The sequence below is a fragment of the Enoplosus armatus genome, chromosome 2, assembly GCF_043641665.1.
Source record: "Enoplosus armatus isolate fEnoArm2 chromosome 2, fEnoArm2.hap1, whole genome shotgun sequence".
NCBI classification, from domain to species: domain Eukaryota; kingdom Metazoa; phylum Chordata; class Actinopteri; order Centrarchiformes; family Enoplosidae; genus Enoplosus; species Enoplosus armatus.
The window spans coordinates 17,305,600-17,319,178 of NC_092181.1; positions in this window are offsets into that span (position 1 = coordinate 17,305,600).

Sequence of the window (13,579 nt, forward strand, 5' to 3'; positions counted from 1 at the left end):
AAAAGATATGCTAATTAAACGCTTTAGGTGTGGACGCGTTATAGATTATCTCTATCAGTATTTGAAACCTATTGCCTACAAGCAAATTCAGTCCAAATATGTAAACAAGGATGAAACTGTTTTCATAAGCACGATTATGACTTGTGGAAAAATATAAATATTTCAGTCTTTAAGAGTTTTTTTTTTGTTGCAAAATACTCTCCATGTAAAAAGAGGGGATATGTATATCTCACCCTGCCTCTCATGCTGTGAAATGTCCTCGTAATTATCTTTCCTCTGCGAGTCACACATCTTAATATGATACGGTTACATCACAGATACCTCTTATAGTTAGTAAAGAATAATTATAGGAAGAACAATTTACAGCAGCCTTCTATCTTTGATAGTAGATTTATGGTCAGAGTATTTGCTGTATGAACACCACACCACTGCATTATGCTAATCTTATTTCAATTGTAAGCTTGAGTCATAGTTTGACCTCTGACAGGCGTTGCTACACTATTACTTCCTGAAAACTGTAGACATTAACAGCATCAATATTCCAACAGGGACGCAAAGACAGAAATAATATTACATTAGGCTTCCACACATTTTTAAAGTCTTTTGTCAGACAAATACTTCATGAAACACGCCAGGACTGAGGTTTGGGCTCCAAGCCAGATGAGGATGTACAATGTTTGGTTAAATTTCCTGCATCGCACACAGTAGTAGAATTCTTTCCTCTGATATCAGACAAGCTAATGAAAAGGTCACTGGGACTTTTCAAATTGAAACTCTCTCAGTTATTCTGTTAAGTCTCTCAGTTATTCTGTTTCAGTTTCACACATTCAATGAGCATTAGTTATGCAGCACTTACATTGACTGCCCCATTATGAACTACATCAACAGACTGGCCTCCTGCTACACAGTCTAGTCTTAGTGTGTGGTAATAATTAACTTAAACCTGATTAAACACAACAATCTTCACGTTCACTCTCCTTTTTGCCCCTTTTAGGTTTCTGCCACTCCTGAGGGAAATGTCTGAATGCTCCACTATGTTCACCAGCTAGTCACAAACTTTTTACATCAGGTGTTTGGAGGTGGTCAGTGGGTTTATCAGAGTTTTTTTTTTTAAGTTTTTTTTATTGAAAACAGCTGCTGTGGCAGGAAATTGCAGGTTGTGAGACTGAACCAAAACAGTTAAGTGGTGGTCCGTAAAACCAACAATGAACAGTGACCCATTTTACGTGACACGTTGTCACCTGACCCATTGTTAATATATCTTTGCATATTTTTACGCGTCAAGTCTATTTTCCTCCATTTTACGCGCGTATCTACAGTGATTGTGTGTTGTGCTGCCAAAACACGGGTGACCTACACTCAGCACTGTACCTGAACGCCTCCTGTGAAGACATGGTGCAAAGCTAGCAGCAGCACAATTTATTACACTATGTTAACCCTTCAGTATCATAGTGCTTGATTTCTAGGTTAAATATAACAAAAATATTCTGCATCAAAAGGTGGGAAGTATTGTGGTGTTGGTAAATATTTGGCAGTTTGGTTTCAATTCAACTTCAATTGCCATGACTGGTCTCATATACATAAATGCTGCGTCTCATTTGATGTATGCAATAATTAGCATTTTAACTATAAATGATATTATTCATACTGAAATAAACATCCACATTATTATTTTGAGCCTTTATTGTTTCTATTTTAGTCTGTTTCACTTATATAGACACGATACTTTCCATTTCAGATGACCTCAACTGTTAAAAGGTTTCAGAGAGAACAGGTTATGTAAGAGGCAACACGGCTGACGGCTCAGTGTCTTGTCAAGGGACCCAGCAGCAGCAGCCTTGGGCAGAGGACTGACGTTGATTGCCATAGATTTGCTGTAAAATCTCATCAATTTCCAATCTGCCAGAGTTGGATTCTATCATTTCAGGAATATGACAACACTGAGTAAATATTGATTGTTTGTATTTCTCCTGTTACAGTAAAAATTGTCAACCCGAAACATCACATAGCTACTGTTTACACTAGGCTTATTTCAACCAGTGCCTGGCCATTTGGAACGTGAGAAATGTGGATTTTGATTCCAGCTTCGATGATGTCACTTGGCCAAAACTGAAATATATCACCAGCTTCAATAAATAATCCTGTCTGTTATTCTTAGGCCTTTATTTCTTTGCTACTTCCCTCACAATTCCATCTGTCAAGTTATCGTCAAACCAATACTTATATCTGAAGGCTGAGAAAGGAGGATTATGAGCAGTGGACAGGCCAGAGGTCAGTGAAGCAGGCCTGTTATCATATGAATGAGAGGTTAGTTGGAGAAAACATATTAATAACACATTCCTACTGTTTACAACTAGTGCTTTAAGTGTAAAGAAGTTAAAGGAGCAGTTTGACATTTTAGGAAAAGAGCTTTTTTGCTTTCAAGCCAAGAGTGGAGGGGGAACAGGTCTTTTTTTTCAAATTATTTCAGCCCAAATAACCTAATATGTTGTGGCCATGGGTGAACCAAAAATTTCCTTCCCATTAATTTCAATGAGGAACAGGGCTAGGCTGATTTGTTGCCAGTTGTGAATTGACCCTACCTTGTTAGATTCGTGATTTTTGATAAAACGTTGTAAAGCTGTCAACTTTTAGAATGCTGTTATAGCCCGCTAACCCTGCTAGCTCCTGCAGTGTAAAAAATATACTCTCATCTTGATGCTACTTAAAACAGCACTGATGAATAGTTACTAACCCTCTTATTGTTCTTTTTCAACTATGAGTTGAAGTTAAGTTTCCTCTGTGAGCCATGTGGCTGGCTTGATCTCTATCCATAACATTTCCTGGAGGGCTTTGGAGAAGAGGCCAGAATAGCTGAGGCAGCTCCAGCCGGCCATGGCAGGGGAGAGGGTTTGACACTTGCTCAGTTGTGTATCCTCTAACAATAACATTTGTGTTTGAATCACTCAAGCTTGACAAAATTTAGATTTGAAGTGAAAGCAAAAAGCAGTTATGCCTCATTCATGAAGGAAATATAAGAAATGGAAAACTTCCAAAACAGCAGGGATTAACTTTTTCACATAACTTCTGTCTCAGAGCTCAAAAAAAAAAAAACATTCAATGTGCTCTATACTCAGACGTCTATTCATCACATTGATTGTAATCACTTACAATACCTGTTGTGATTTACGTTGCTGTCATGCCATCCACGCTCCAAATGTGAGAAGTCAGAAATGGGTCTCATTTAATATTTATATAAAAATCTAGATGCCAGAACTGTTTTAATGTAAGACAAAGAGCAAAACAGTTATTATGAACTGCCAAGCTTTTGTGTTCTGGGCAAAACTGGCCGATCACAACTTTCTCCTGTTATAGATTTATTTCATCTGACCCACCAACAACAACAACAAACACATGAGTCACTTTTGACCAGAAACTGATGGCAGCCACCAAATGAGACTATGGTACCAATACATTTTTTTAGATGGTTTCAAAACAGTATCCTGGCTAAACAGTTACCAGTTTGTGATAACCCCTCAATATGATTTCCTCTGGTCTTAACTACAGTCAAAATAATACATAAATTGTGCTTCTTTTACTGAAAAACAAGTTGGCATTATTCAGATATCTGCGGTTTAAACACCAAAAAGTGTAGAACTTGTAATGATGACTAGGAATGAAGTGAAGATGTCACACATCAACCGGTGAATCGACAGGAAACACAAACGAACCAACACACCAGGAGGTTAAGCCACCTGTTGTAAGTACACAAATTAATATGAATCAGATCAAACATGTGTGGCACACATATTTCACCATGGCACCATAACAACAACTCATAATCCCACAAAGAAATGAGAGCAGAAGACAGAAATGTTTAATTTTCTAAAAGGGAGAGAATAAATAATGACAGTGTTGCTCTAAGGACATAGTGTCATATGAAGAGCTGAAGTGAAGCCGCAACTTCTGGGTTGTATTCCAGAAGTACAGTTTAGGTAAGACAACCTCATTCAATTACAATGACGTTTGTAATAACACTAAAAATGCGGCCTTGGAACAAAGCCTTACTCAACAGTATGTCTTGTGTTTCTCTCTATATGTCCACATAAGGATGGTCATTTTAAAGAATCGAATTTTGTAGTTAGGTAGTTTGTAGTCATCAAATATGTCTGTTTCAACAAACAGCATTTCCCATAGGCCATGACCAACATGGGTGAAAGTGGTAGACGTTTTCAGACAGCAGAGATTACAGCCAAAGAAGTGGAAGAATTACATTAGAAAAGAGCATTGATGGATATCACGTATATGGAAGAAACTAAGTACACACTCTCAGGTTTGTGGTTTGGGGCTGTATGAATAAAAACTGACTGACTTAAAGGTTGCCAGGGTAAAGAGATATGTTCCAAAGTCATGGTCGTCTCTGTTAAGCACCAACCTGGTTTCACTGCAGAATAACAGTAAAGTTCACTTTTCTCAGGTGGAGAGTGAATCTGAGTTTAAACTGACTAAGAGAATGAAAAGAACATTGGACATTATTGCAGTCTGGCTGTCTTAATCATTCACGGAAGAAGCAAATGATTCATCCTGCATCTTAAAAGTAACAGAGGATGCAGTTAATGACTCTGGGGCAATAATAAATAATAAAAGTAATGGAATGAAAGGATGGACTATTGCTGCCAAAGAATAATAAATAATTTATTATACAATATAGCTGTTTTAAATAAGTAATGGTTGATTAATTGTTTTTTTTTTTGTTTTTTTTACAAAGAGTCTTACAGCGATCTCTTTGGTCTTGTGATTACTTGGCAGTGACCACTTCTTCTTGGTGGTACTGTAGGCATTCCTGACCTTATATATTCTTGTGACACAAGTTTTAAAATATTTGTTACTTTTCCAGAAATGTAGATTTCTTAAAGGACAGCATGCATGTCACTCAAATGTTTGAGATCTTCTCGATGTTTTAGAACAAAGTTCACAAGGTTTCATGTATCTCCGTGTGACAGGAGGACAGTGGCACGGCACCATGAGAATCTCATTGTGAGGGGAGGGTTTTTATTTAGCGTTGCTTATTGTCATTCAATTGACGTGTTTTGTCATCTCTTTTCTTTTGAGCTGGGGGACAAATGGCTGACATGATGAAAACCCAAGGAGTCCTTTGATCCTTCTGTAGGAAAACAAAGTCTGATGGAGGAAGATAGGCTGCCTAATATCCTGAACATTCACTGTGAGAATATAATGATTGTTATCCACAAAACTGACCCACAGTGGGTATCTCTAAAGCTAGAGGACGCTTGATCTAAAATCAAGTAAACATGTAAAAAATGAACTTATTTCAATGTTGATTCTTTCTGCAAATTATACTAGAATGGCCATGTAAGTGCAGTTGGCATCGTACAAAAACACTACTGTTCCAGTCAGAGAAGCTTAACTCTTCAGCATTGTAAACAGGAGCCAAACACTGAGCAGGGGTCTATATCAAAAACAGTTTTTAACAGTGCGAAGCTATGCAGTTCTCTGAAACTCTGCACACCTGCAGTCAAGCCGAATTGTCTGAATGTTTTATTGTTTATTTGGTATTGTCCCTAAGGTGAGGGAAAAACACGAAACAATGTTTTATGGTAAAACAGAAACGTTTTGTTTTCATTGGAAATTTTGCAGCGTTTGAGGGGGGGCTTGGCTCTCCCAAAAGAGACCAGGGCTCCCCTTGAAGCTATAAAAGTCTAATGCTGCAATGAATGATAACAAGAAATGCGTAAAATCTAACTGAAATCTAATGTCTTGTCATCTGTAAAATGTGTGTGACTTTATCTCTGGACTGGATGTGCAGGCTGTGTTTTATGCATCACGGCTCATGGGCTGCTTTGTACGTCTATGTGTTATTATTGCGCAAGGATTTGGTGTCAGATGGGCTCCTTAGTGTCGGCTACTGGAGCGCACCTCCTGCCAGGCTTTGCCCTCCTGCAGCTGTCATGGTTTTTGATGATAGTTATATCACCTCCAAGTCTGAAGGTCTGTTCTGACCATGGAATAAGCTCACCTTTGAACTTTAATTGAATGCTGTATTCCAGCTGTATGGGCCCATTAGTGTTTTTGTTTGTATGTGGGCTATGTCCACTCTGCCAGAGAAAGTCACCAGCTTAATGCAGTGTGAACCTATACACCTGCATTTTGCTGCAGTGGCAACAGGCTTTTTAGTGTCTTAACTAAAACTGTAGTTATAAACCTTAGAATATTTTCAGCAGTCTTTTAGTTCAGCGGAAAATATCACTCATTTCAACATTTGAGCCTTTTTTGAGCTTTTTTGAGCTCCACAAAAATTATGAAACTGCATCCTGCAGTAAATTATGTTATTCACGAAGCCCATTTGGCACTCAGGTTTTGTATTGAGTCCTTGCTGAAATGTACACTGCTTATGAATATCCTTCTTTGATGTTGTAAAAAGGATTGCGGTTCCGTCATTAAATATTCCCGTCACTACCAACAGATGAGCCTCTCCTCGAACTGCCAACACTTGTATTACTAACACTATAGGCTGCATTATTTCAAGTCTAACTAGCTAATAAGTGAACTTGACAATCACACTTTAAAGGCAGCACCCAGGGAGGAACAGTCGTCCACACTTGGAAACCGTCCTGCATAGCGATGCAGAGCTGGCAGACTAACCCTTCCCCTCGGCGCTCAGAACACAAGATGAAAACACAGAAACAGAACAGCGTGCTAGAAAGTTGACACTTTTTTGAATTGATTGCAAGGCCACCAACACAACTAGCAACCAGTTTCATGAAAAATGCATGTCTTAGAATATGTCAAGAATATTTTCCTATAGCTACTCAGAAACATTTATATCCTATTGACCTTGGCATATGGCTCTGTTTTCCTTCTCATCAAAATGCTATTTCATGTTGGGCAGAGAAAAAATAACTTCCTCTAATGGGAAATGAGTAAAAGGACATAACACAGTGTTCAGTGTTTTCTGTGCATGTATGACAACATACCTCACTGAACGATGATATACAGCACAAGAAGCTGTACTGATGCTTCACAGTAAGTTCACCTCTGTATGTAGAACGTTGACGCTAAAGTCCATCATATAGGTACTTATGTATCTACACAGGTATACATGTATCGATTAGGATAGTCAGTTAGATTTGATTAATCCACTAAATAATTCTTGTCCTCCTTATAAATAACATACCAGAGCTGCATCCATTGATTTATTGAAAACTAAGAGGCAGAAAAACATAAACAAAACATAATAAAAACATAAATTGACAAATACGCAGCCACCACCATATCACCAGCTTATTGTGTTGCCTACTACCATATCTAGAAGACACCAGAATTTTCTTTTAGCTCTGGTTCAGTCTCCACCAAATATTTTCTCTTGAGAAAAATGTGTATTTGCTAAACGTTGACGCTCAGTGATATTCATCAGTCACTTTGCACATTTTTGTGCCGGCAAGCTGATCTGGGAGGGCAAAATTGACTTCATGTTCCTGCCTGAATCTACTCTATGAGCTCCATAATGCATTTTCAATTAAAATATGCACCCAATCTTTTTTTTTTTTTATCACATGATGAACCTACGACTGAAAGAGATATATTTATAATATACTGTAGATGTTGCGTCATTGATGCAATTTCTTCTTATCAAAACACAAAAAAAAAGGTTAAAAGGAGCAATGAGCTAGGAATTTCTGTGTTACTGTCATTTTGGTCCTCAAATATTGACTCAGTTGAAAGAGGTTTTTAAATCTGAGTGGGGTTTTGCACTCATATGGAACTGTGGTGAGTAAAAGATTTATATGCACACATACTGCATGTCAAAAGCTCCCCTTTTTAAATGCCTTTGTGGGCCAACTGGGCCTAAAATGGCATAAAATGGACAGATGGAAACAACATAGAGCATGTAATTAGAGTGACTGCTCAGAAGCGCTGGGAAGTGCAATGGCAAATAAAGATGAGACTTTTGTTTCCACGTCAGCAGTGGCAATTATTCCTGCAAAACCTCTGAACTGTGGACAGAGGCAGAACACGCAAACAAGCCGTCAACCTATCAAATATGTCAAACGCCCCTTTGCCACTTATCCCAATAGAGCATTTCATTTATTATCTACAGTATGGCTTTGCTCTTAAGCACCAGCATAGTGAGTGCCTTGAAACTACATGTCAGCTGGTTAGCCTGTCATTGGATTATTCAAACCATGGCAAAAAGAGAGGTGCCTGAGAAAGACGTCACAGGCAAAGAGCTGCTTGCTGTCAGACATCCAGTAGAGATGGGCAGTGAGGTCAAGTGATGAATGTAGATATTGGAAAGCAGAGAGTGGACATCATTTCTCTTATTTTACTCAGAATGGGGCCCATTCTGAATGGTGTGCTAAAGAAGAAGAAGTATGAGCACACTTTTGTTCGCTCAGCTTTTGCAGTTTCATCCCTCTCAAGGAGAAAAGGACTTGATGGTGATCTTGTAGAACAGACACTAAAGAAGTTTGCAATAGACTGTGAGAGGCTTTATGGCACTTGGCCAAAATGTAGTTCAAAATGGATTTACCTGCCTCCTGGCAGTAAATGTAGCAGCACATCTTCCACTTCAAAGAAGTTTCAAAAGCAAGCAAAATCCCTCAGTAGATTATTACACTGAATGCATTGCATTTGTAACCAACTTCAGAGAAGGACGCCTGACTTATAATAATTTCTTCAACAATAAAAGAAGAATAATTCATTTATAAGGCCTTCAAATCTGTTATATCCACTGCAGTGTTTACTCATGAACTATGTGAGAGCACCCCTCAGAAGCCTGGGCAGACAGTGTCTGTCTTCCCTCTACAAAATAATGTCGAGAGAATGATATGGCCGAGTGCTGATATCGAAAGACGTGCACAGGCAGCTCAATGAGATGTTTTTCAATTTCTTTCTTTTTTTCCGCGGTCAAGTACAAAGCAATCATTTAAAAACATACAGTTAATGCAATTATTTTCTCATAGCGCCATATCAGTGCTGACTCTCAGAAATATGCTAAAATGTAATTATCTCAGACATGTTTAAGGAAGAGAAACTGATGTGGCAAACAGTTACCCTCTTTGTCCAGTCACTAACATGTTGACTTTTGTTTGTCAGATAAACAGACAGACAGACGGACAGAAGGGAGATGTACCCAAATTTCCTTCCTTCAGTGACATGCGATTGATCCGATGCAATGCTGCGCTACCAACACACCCCACGAGGATCTCCTATTCCATTTATTGAAGCAAGATGGCAGCAGTGAAGCCTGGGAACAAGATACATTTTTGCAAGGATGATAATTCAAGAGATGATGAATAATACATTGGAGGACATGGCACAAGGACACAGAATAACATCTGCTAATGTGGAAGACACCTTGTCCCAGAAGAGCCTGACATACCTACGTACCTACAATCCGAGCACATACAGGAAGTATAAAAGAACCACTGAGACCATCAGAACCCATTGTTAAGTTTGTGGACTTGCATGCGTTTCATATCATAACTAGATCAGCGCTATTCTTGAAAGGCTAAAACAGATTAACGTGACCTTATATAGATATATATATATAGATATATAGTAAACAAGGAAAAAGTAGGTAGAGGACACTGTGAGGAATCAGGTTAAGGGGAAAACAAGTAGTAATCTGATGATTCGTCAGTGGGCCACTTCCAACAGTCAACAGAGGAATCAAACAGTTCTGTCACTATCTGCTCCTCAGCTCCCCTCGGCCCCCCGTCTCCAGCCTCTCCAGGCTCACTGCTCCCAGGCCATGTTCTTCCTCGAACTTCCCAGACCTGCCTCCTTTTAGCTGTCCACCAGATGTCCTCGGACTTTTTCTCCTTTTCTCATCACCTGCCTGCCCCACCCATCCACACACCTGTTTCCATTCCTCATAAGCCCCTCAGTCACCTGAGCTGCACCTCATTCCCTCATCGGCCCTCACTGCATAAACCAATTGATGTCCTTTGTTACTTGCTAGGTCGTTATAAGTTATGCTGCTGTGTGCGTTATGTCTTGGCTCCCTGTATCTGCCTGCCTTACCTGCGTTTTGCTTTTGCCTCTTTTTTGGACTTTGGACTCCTGCCTGCTCAGAACAGGATTGGTTTGCTTGTTTTGGACCGCTGTCTGGTTTTTGACCCTTGCCTGTCTCACCTTCCGGTAAGCCTTTGTACCTTTTTTGTAATTAAAATCACTGAACTGCATCTCCCCTGCCTCAGTCGTATGCATTTGGGTCCTATTCCCAATGTTCCTTGTTACCTTGCTTGCACAACTATGACCAGTTCAGTTTTTGGAATCAGCGCATGGCTCTGCAAAACCACCAGTCTTAAAGGACGGATTCAGATTTTTTCCAAGTATGTCTTAATACAATACTCTTAATACATTGCTGTAGAAATGACTGGTAGCTGTAATTATTTCTCCTTGCTCTGTGTGGAAGTGCATTCCCAAGTTCAGCCTGAAGCTGATATGTCAGTAGTTAGTAGTTAGTCAAATCAAGTGACTAACTTCCAAAGTTATAGTCTTTTTTAGTACAAAATTCCCTCTATGTTACAGTTTCCTTTCTCAGCAGTGGCAGAGGGATATAGGTAGTCACATATTGGCTTGTTGCCGGTGTTGTGTTCAGGGATCCCTTCATGGAGAGGAGAAATAATTACAGCATTCTTTCAACTCTTTTATTGTGTTTAAGGGATGTAAACACCTTGGCCAACACCAAAATAGAGAGCAACTATGTTTTGAAAGAAACATTGTGCCTATTGGACAATGGGTTATATAATGATTAATTATTTGTTTTCCCCACGATTTCTGCCCATGGCAACCAAAGCACGATAAATGTTTTAATGGTTATGCAACTCAAAGTACTTGGTTAAGGTTGGGTAACGATTATGGTCTTTGTTAACTATTGAAAAAGTAAACAGTGAAACAAGACAGAACTTGTTGATCATATTGTTTAACCAAACCTACATTGGACCACATGTGGGATGTGAAGCTATGGTGTTCGGTGTCTTTGTCTTTGTGCTTTTGAAGCCCACCGTACACCCCAAACACCTTCCTAGGATTTCTGTGTACTACAAGAACATGAGACTTTGAGAACTGGAAAAAAATCATTCTACCGAACATAATCTGTGCAGCCAAATACGTTTCATGCAAAATGTAATGGGCAAAACCATTTAGGTGTGTGTGTGTGTGTGTGTGTGTGTGGGCTCAACATCATTTTTAGGAGACTGGGTTGACAGCAGCCATCCTCTCCCAGGTACACCCTCGTACACATTCCATGCAGCAGTCTCAGCAGCTCCAGGAAGACAAAACAGCCTCAGTTTATTGATAACCAGCTCATGGATCAGTGTTCTCACTCCTTCAACACTTGTAGGATTCACAGAGCAAATGGAAGCGCTGGCATTAAATTAATCATCAGCCTGATTTCTTCATTTTAAACACTCTGTGTGCCTCAACTCGCCACCCCTCACTACGCCGAGCACTGTCCACCCTGCGAGCCCTACTGATAATGAAGATGACAGAAAAGACAGAACGGCTCTCTTTTGCTTGGGCAGGCGAGACTAATGAGGTCAACAAGGTCACCAAAGTTTGCCTCTGCCTGGAAACACAAACTTGCTCTCAGCCCGACACTTGGTAAATTGTGAGCAAACTATACTGAAGCGACTGACTCCTTGAATTTCATGAATGAGGTTAGACTCATAAAAGTGTTAGAGGAAATAAGAAAAGAGGTGGGGGAGCCGCTCTTGCTCTTATTAAAATCATGCTGTGTCTCATCTATCTACAGGCAACTTTTTGGATGACATTGCAGACCTTATATCATTTGGATTGATTTTGACGCTACAGTGATTGTTAGTGATTTTAATATTCAAGACAGTAGTGCTAAAACTCTCCCTGCATTCTGAATGATGTTGGACTGACTCGGCACATGGCACTGCACCACAATTTAATTATTATCAAAGGTCTTAATATCTCTATGATTGAAGTGATTGCTGGAACTTTCATATCATTCCTGTTTGTGTGACTCTCACACCCATTTTAAATGTCATGGTATATATTCACAAAACACTGACGACACCAATCAATATTTATTCCGATTTTTTTTTTCTACCTCATCTGTCTCTGTCAATTATCTTTTTTAATTAATTTTGGTTCCAAAATCACAAGTACTGTTGATGCTATTGCCCCTATGAGGGTTCAAACACTTTCTGCAATCTCTCGGCATATTGGTGAAATTGCCCCAAAATTGAAAGTGTTGGAAAGACGAGCACAAAACTCCAGGTTCTTCATGACATTTACAGTTTTAGAGATCAGACCCATTAACAAAAAATGACTTTGGCTCAACAAGTCGAACAAATTTGGAGACAAAATGCATCACTTGTCCATGCCCTCTGCACAAACGACATCCAGATGTGGAACAACACATAAAAGCGTTTTCTGATCTGATGCTCCATCTGCAAAACGGCATAATTTGTCTGTGCCTTTTCAAAATTGTAACAAATCACAGAACAATTAATCAGTTTTATGATGTGACAATGCTCTGGTTTAAGGTTCGGTTTAGGCACAAAATGGCTTGGTTTAGGGAAAGCTTGCGATACGGCTTAAAATGTTAAGGCTGCGGGAACCATGTGGTTAAAGTGACTGTTGGTTTGAAACTTTAACTTTAACCATGTTAAATGTTTTGTTGACCCCTCTATCCACCCTCTCTCTATAACGTCACCTAAACGTCCCTCATAATTTTATCACTTGAACGTAAACATGTTGTTTTGGGGCACTTGATGAATGACTGTCGTGTTTCTCAGAATGACGGTCTCCTTTGGCACCTTTTGTTTGTGACAAATTTCAGAAGATCAGTCAAGCTATCAGCACCTATACATCAGGAAAAAAGCTGCATCACTCCAGCATCGACACAAAACGAATTAAGCTAACGTGACACTCTTTGATCCCATCAATCAAGGAACCTTGGAGGAAATTGTGCTCCATTTAAAGAGCTTTTTTGCAATCAATCAGGAATTGCACCTTTAACGCTGGAAAATGGATCTTCGTACAACGTTGGACACTTCCCCTGCTCCCCTCATGTCTCTACCCTCATTAATGCACCTGTTAACAGTTACATATTGCGTCAGGCTGTTCTTTATGCCTTTTTCAATCAGCCCTTTTCTCCAATAAAGAGAGCAACTGAACTCAGCCCCGCACTGTTCAGTGTACCAGACCTGCTGTTACTCTGCAGTAATTTGTAATGTCAGTGCTTGGAGTCATTATCTTTCTCTCTCACACACACAATCACAACTTTCAAGGGATAAAGAGTGTCCCTAGAGTCCTTCAGTCGCACTTGTATACAGTGTGTGCTCGTGTTAGATAAGCACTTTCCCACTGGGGTTTCTGCCTAATTTACACAGTTCTCCTACACAGGAGCTCTTTAAACCAGCAGCCCTGAGGCTCGAGTTAGTGGATGACACCGTAGAAGTGAAGCTCCATGTGATTTAAGTTTTTATATTAACATGTTAAGTAAAAAAAAAAAACCATAGTTGCTGAATTCATCCAAAATTGAGTGAAGGAAAGTAAGTGCAGTGAGTGCTCTGTTCTCGCCCAGGCTGCATCATTT